This window comes from Suricata suricatta, chromosome 4 (genome assembly GCF_006229205.1).
Source record: "Suricata suricatta isolate VVHF042 chromosome 4, meerkat_22Aug2017_6uvM2_HiC, whole genome shotgun sequence".
Lineage (NCBI taxonomy): Eukaryota > Metazoa > Chordata > Mammalia > Carnivora > Herpestidae > Suricata > Suricata suricatta.
The window spans coordinates 113894721-113901282 of NC_043703.1; positions in this window are offsets into that span (position 1 = coordinate 113894721).

Here is a 6562-nt window from a genome sequence, read left to right on the forward strand (position 1 = left end):
GGGTCAGGCTTTGTGCTGACAACTCAGAGCCTGGAGGCTGCTTGGGATTCTGTCTTCCTCTCTCTCTGCCCCTCCCCCACTCATGCTATGTCTCTTTCAAAAAGGAATAAACATTAAAAAAATTTCTTTTAATTATTATTTTTACTGTTAGGTGCTTTTCCCACAAAGACTTAAGGCCATGTACTGCCCAGATAATACTATATGGACACAAGGTCAGCATGTAAAAGCTCGCTACATGGCAGGCGCTGGAGCCATGAATTTCTCTTTTCATTCTGACAGGTTGGCCAGCCTATAATCATAGCTGTGCCCAGATTGCCTTAATAACAGCCTTGCCTTGCCCACTTCCTGAGCAGATGCATTCCTGCCTCCTCTGTTCACAGAATGCTACTCTGATTCTTGAGGGCGGGGCCCATCCTAGCTTAGTACCTGCTTGCTAAGGACCCACTCTGAGTCACTCTCTGTGGTACCAACAATCTGATTGCTACCATGGGATTTTTTTTTTCTTCTCAGCTCCTTCAACTTGATGAAAACATCCTCTATTTTTTTTTAAACATTTATTTATTTTTGAGAGAGAGAGAGAGAGCGTGAGCAAGGGAGGGTCAGAGAGAGAGGGACAAAGAATCTGAAGCAGGCTCCAGGCTCTGAGCTGTCAGCACAGAGCTCTGCTCCAACTCAGGAACTGTGAGATCATGGCCTGAGCCAAAGTTGATGCTTAACCAACTGAGCCACCCAGGCGCCCCAAGAAAACACCCTCCTAATTCACTTCTCCTGCTGTCCTGCCCATGTAAATCTCTCTAAGGCTTAACAGAATTATCTTTCTGTGTGTAACTTTGGGAAAGCAGGTGAACTGGTGTGTGGCAGCTTTAATGGGATTGCCACGTTGTACATGAATTTAGCCTTAGTTCTTCCATATTGACCCAGAGTTTACCTTCTAGGCCTGCACTGGTGGGGGGGGGGCGGTATGTGACTATCCCCAGGTACAAAAAAAAAGAAAAACAAATGAGTAAAAAGACAAGGGTTAATGGTCCCTGTTAATGGTTATTTACGATACAGCTGGCATAATCTGTCCTTGAAATAATAACTGTTTCTTCAAAACCCCCCTACCACCTTAAACCTTGACTTCAGAATGACAAGTGTCTTCCTGCATACCAGGATAAGGGCCCTCTCCTTATCTCTTCATAGGCCCCCCGCAATAACTGCTCAATTCTGCTTCTGTGCCTCCTGCTTGCTTGCTCATTATAAAAAGCCCTAAGCCCTTGGACTCGGGGCTGCACATTTAGAGCTCTGTGTTAACTCCGTGCAGTCCTGGCCGGTGATGAAAACTTCCTTAATTTGGCTTCAGTGGTCCCACTTAGTCTCTGTGTCTCGGCATAACAGCCAGAGTACACAAAGTATTTCTGATAAAAGTATTCTGGTAACATGTTTACAGTAGTTAATCATGAGGATCCACTGTTAATCTCTCCACATATATATGCGTACACATGCATGTAAACACGTGCAACTATGCACTACCTGGAGTGCATAGTGCTCTACAATTGTTACTTTATTACTAGGGATACTTTTGGTTCACTTTTCGCTTTGATTCTTTTGAGCACAGCAATGAGGTGGACATAGAAAAGTTTAAGGATGGACATTGGAGTCACTTTTCCTCTTTTTAAGTTTATTTATTTTGAGAGAAGGAGCACAAATGGGGAAAGGGCAGAGGGAGAGAGAGAATCCCAAGCAGATTGTACACCACCAGTGCAGAGCCTGATGTGGGGCTCAAACCCACGAACCATGAGATCATGACCTGAGCTGAAGTCGGACACTTAACTGACTGAGCCACCCAGTGGCCTCTGGATTTGCTTTTTTTGTTAAGGAGAGATCTGTGACTGGAGCGTAAGCCTCTCAGTGAGGGTAGGTCCTGCATTGTATTTTTTGTTCCCTAGTGACCACTGACTTTTTGAAGAGAAGTGACATTTACTGAATACTTGGTATGTGCCTAATAACCACTTTGGTTCCAAAGAACATGTTCAAAGACCTTGGGTTACTTGTTTCATGTCTCCAAAAACAGTGCCCTTACTGGGTTGTTCTGAGGAGTAAATGAAATAACCATATGGGCCTAGCACCTACTGGGCATTAAATAGTTCATTAATGCACAAAACGTTGTGTGTAAATCAGCTGATAAAAATGTGACCATAGGCTTGCAGGAACCCTGAATCTCCCTGTATTCCCTGTACTTTCCCTTGGAGCAGTTTAGTATTCGCTAATTCAGCGCTCATGGAAATTTACACAACTATGTGAATAATGAAGATAAGTTATACTTTGCCTCACCTGCAATAGTGGACTTCTGCTTATGAAGATTCATAAATGCCTAAGAAGGTTTGAGTGCTGAGCTAGGCAGCTAGAGAACATCTCAAGTAAGGCATCAATGTTCCAAGAGGCTGCAGTGTGGGCCCTGGGGGCAGGCCCTGCCTTGGCCTCCAGCACTTGGTTGGAGCACTCTCCTCTGCACCCCGTTGTCCCCCAGGCAGCCCAGAGGTGCCTGTGGAACCTTTTAGTTTAAGCATGACGTCCCTGGATATGCCTGCTTCCAGGGGCAGGATGAACTCTTGGGGCACTTCTGGGGTCAGGCTGAGTGGGAGTAGAGAGGACTGTTCACCTTGCAGAGAAGCAGGAAAGACACTGCATCTTATTAGCAGGGTCAGGGGTCAAGGAAGGGGTGGGGGAGGCAGGCAGGGCCACATCATGTCAGCCGCAGGATAGGCAAAGGAGCTTGGAGCTTATTCTACATGCAACAGTGCCTGTCCTTATTGTATGATTTTAGGACACCAAGCATATTTGATCCAGTCACTGTAACTACGTTAATAAAGACACTTCCCACAAACTTGCAAATTTTATAACGGTTTATAAAGGTACACTGACACGTTTGCAAAGTTGTTTTGAAGGTGGAAATAGTTAAAATTGTTTGTCTTTCTACTTTTCAGTATTTTGCCAAATATTCTTTAAGGACCCCGTACTGCTTTTGTAAATGTGATAAGAAAGGGGAGCTTGGGTGGCTCAGTGAGTTGAGTGTCCAACTTCAGCTCAGGTCATGATCTCATGGTTTGTGACTTTGAGCCCCGTGTAGGGCTCTGTGCTGACAGCCCAAAGCCTGCTTCAGATCTGTGTCTCCCTTTCTCTCGAATCCTCCCCAGCTCGCACTCTGTCTCTCTCTCAAAAATAAATAAACATTAAAAAAATTTAATGTGATAAGAAAAAAGAGCCCTGAACAGAAAACTCCCTGGGCTGAGGGCGGAGGGCTGAGGTCCTGGAGATGTCCTGCAGACCATTTCCTCAAGCAGGTCCCAGCCTGAGAGGTTGCAGGCCACTTCCCCCTCCCTGTCCCCTGCCTGCTCATGGCCCCACACCCATACCCGGGCCAGTTTCTCTTGGCTTTCTGCCTAGTTTGACAAGATTAGCAAGATCCATTCCCAAGAATGGGTACTGAATTTTACAAAATTATTTTTCTGCATTTATTAAGATGATCACATGGCTTTTCTTCCTCAACCTATTAATGTAATAAATTGTGTTAACAATATTTATAATGTAGAACTGTCTTTACCTTCTTCAGCTAAATCATTCTTGGTTGTGATATGTAATTCTTTTTAGTACTGCTGGGTTCGGTTTGCTGACGTTTTATTTAGGATTAAAAAATACTGTTCCTACATGAGAGTGGCCTCAGGGCATGTAATATACGGCCCGATGACTATCGCTGATAGTACTATATTGCGTATTTGAAAGTGGCTGGGTAGGTCTTAAAAGTTTCCATCACAAGAAAAACAATTTTGTGACAGTGTGTAGTGATGGATGTTGACTTATTGTGAGGTGATCATTTTGTAAGATATACAAACATAAAAAAAACCCCAAATATCAAATCATTATGTTGTACAACTGAAACTAATATACTGTTCTATGCCAATTATATGTAAATTTAAAAAAAGATGAAAAAAAAAGAAATGAGAAGAGTCTATATCGTTTTTTGCCTTGTACTTTTCTTGTCGTTGGATTCCACATCATGTAAGATTATGGAATCTTTCCCTTTTTTATAGCCTACATTTAAATGAGTTTTGAGGAGGAAGTCTTTGGTTATATTGCACTAGCTAGTCTTTGGCTAATCAGTAGTTACTGTATCAATGGGTAGGCTAGTCCAATTATCACTAGACCCCAACCTTCTTCTGCATCTGTGACTTGAATGGTGACTTTAAAATTTTTTTTTAATGTTTTTTATTTATTTTTGAGAGACAGAGAGAGACAGAGTGAGCAGGGGAGAGTCAGAGAGAGAGGGAGATACAGAATCTAAAGCAGGCTCCAGGCTCTGAGCTGTCAGCACCGAGCCTGATGCAGGGCTTGAACCCACGAACCGTGAGATCATGACCTGAGCTGAAGCCGGACACTTAACCGACTGAGCCACCCAGGTGCCCCCTGAATGGTGACTTTTTGGGGTCTTGCTTTAGCTTATGTCTCTGACCCCAGGGACCCATTTCATATGTCCCTTATTTAGGACAAGCTCCACCTTGACCACAGTCGTCTTGAGTCCACTCGAAGATGGGTAGCTGTTCTTCTGCCCCTTGGTCCCCTCCTCATTTTCCAATAACTTCCTCTTGGCTTTAGGCGGCTCCCTTAAGGCTGATGGAGCATGTTGGGCAGTCTGGTAAAACTTTCAAGATCCAGTCGTCTAGAGGCGAGTCCCAGGGACCCCTGCATTGTTGATCAGTCCAAATCTGATCTTACTAGGGGGCGGAGGGACAATTTTTTAACCAGAGTTCAACTGTGCTTGCATGCCCACCTTGATTCTTCTGATCACAACCATTCATCCAAGTCCAAACTCAGTCTACCTGGTATTTCTTCATGAACCACTGGGGCTTCAGAGTATTCTTAGAGCTTGTGCACTCTATACAAAGTTTTATTTTGGATTTACAATTTGTTGATAATCTTAAAAAATGCACAAGCATGTCTTAGGCTATCCGGATGACCAAATTTTGTATAAATTCTCCCATGTGATATCAGGACCCATGTTTGTATCTGTTTACTATCACATTGGTACTAAGTCATATTCCAAAAAAATTTTTTTTAAACTTATAAATTGAAGTATTTTCTCTGACTACAACCTTGGGTAGGTCAGTGGACAAGTCTGCAAAAACAATCTCATGTCTGTAAGCTTCTTCCTCAAAAGAAGGCTACCCATTCTTCACGTTTCAACATAACTGTTCGAGACTGCTCTGAAACCACTCTCTCTGCCAGGGGACTCCTTTGAGTGCCTGTGCTCACTTTGATGCGTCCCTAGCCATCCCTTGCTTCATAGGCTTTTCTGGGGTGTCACCTCCTAATCCACACCTGGAATCTGCATCAACACCTGCTTCCAATCCATGGGCTCTGCTGTGGGTGAGTGAGGCTGTGGGCAAGACCTTTGGGAACAAGGTCCAGAGCCTTTCCCAAAATAGGCTCCATGCTTTTCACGTTGCATCTCCAGGTCTCGGCAGCAGGGGTCACTACATGAAAAGTTGTAACCAGGTGGCAGATTTTTGTTTTGTTTTACCAGCTTTCTCCTGTGAAATCAAGGGGAATCAGGGGAGCTGAGAGCCGGCTGTTTATTCCGGGAGGTCTGTATAACTATGCCACTGTCACAGCGGAGCTGAATGGATCTGACGTCATCGTGGCTTCTGCCAGCACTGCCAACAGAGTGTGGGCGTAGAGTCTTGCTTGGTCTACGAACACACAGGCAAATTAGACTCATCCATTTTAGACTTATTTATAAACTCTCTAGATGGTTATACATATTTAAAAAATAATAAAATATCCAAATAAGGCCCAAGGACCAGAACTCTGCTTTAAGTACGTAACATCTTGAAAATTCCAGTTCTTCAGATTCTCCCCATGACTGTCAGCAGCCCACCGGTCCTTCGGGGGCTCCAGACTCCCCTCAAGATGGAGATCAGGAGAGGTCCTTAGCATGCCTGTGAATCTTCTCTACATGTTTTCTTCTCTTAAGAGTCTGAAACAAACTTGGGCAGATCATTTCCTCTTCTTGGACTCAGTTTTCCCAACCAAAAATGAGGTTATATCAGTGTTAATAAATTTCTCTTCTGTGAGATAATCCTCCAAATCCTAACTCTCAAAACAATGCAGGTATTTTTAAAAAAACATATTTAAGAACAGAGGTGCCTGGGTGGCTCAGTCAGTGAGGCATTCAACTTCAGCTCAGGTCATGATCTCACAGTTCCTGAGTTCAAGCCCTGCATCAGACTCTGTGCTGACAGCTCAGAGCCTGGAGCCTGCTTCTGATTCTGTGTCTCGCTCTCTCTCTGCCCCTCCCCTCCTCACGCTCTGTCTCTTTCTCAGAAATGAATAAATATTTTTAAAAAATTTAATAAATAAATACACATTAAAAAATAAATGTATTTAAAAACATGTAATAGGATAGAAACACACACATGGTGGGTATGATTTTGTAATAAGCTATCTATCTTGGAAGGGTGGTGACCCAGGCCTGGGAGCCGGAGGTGGAGGGTGTGCTGCGGGGAGAGGCAGTGCCCACCAACAC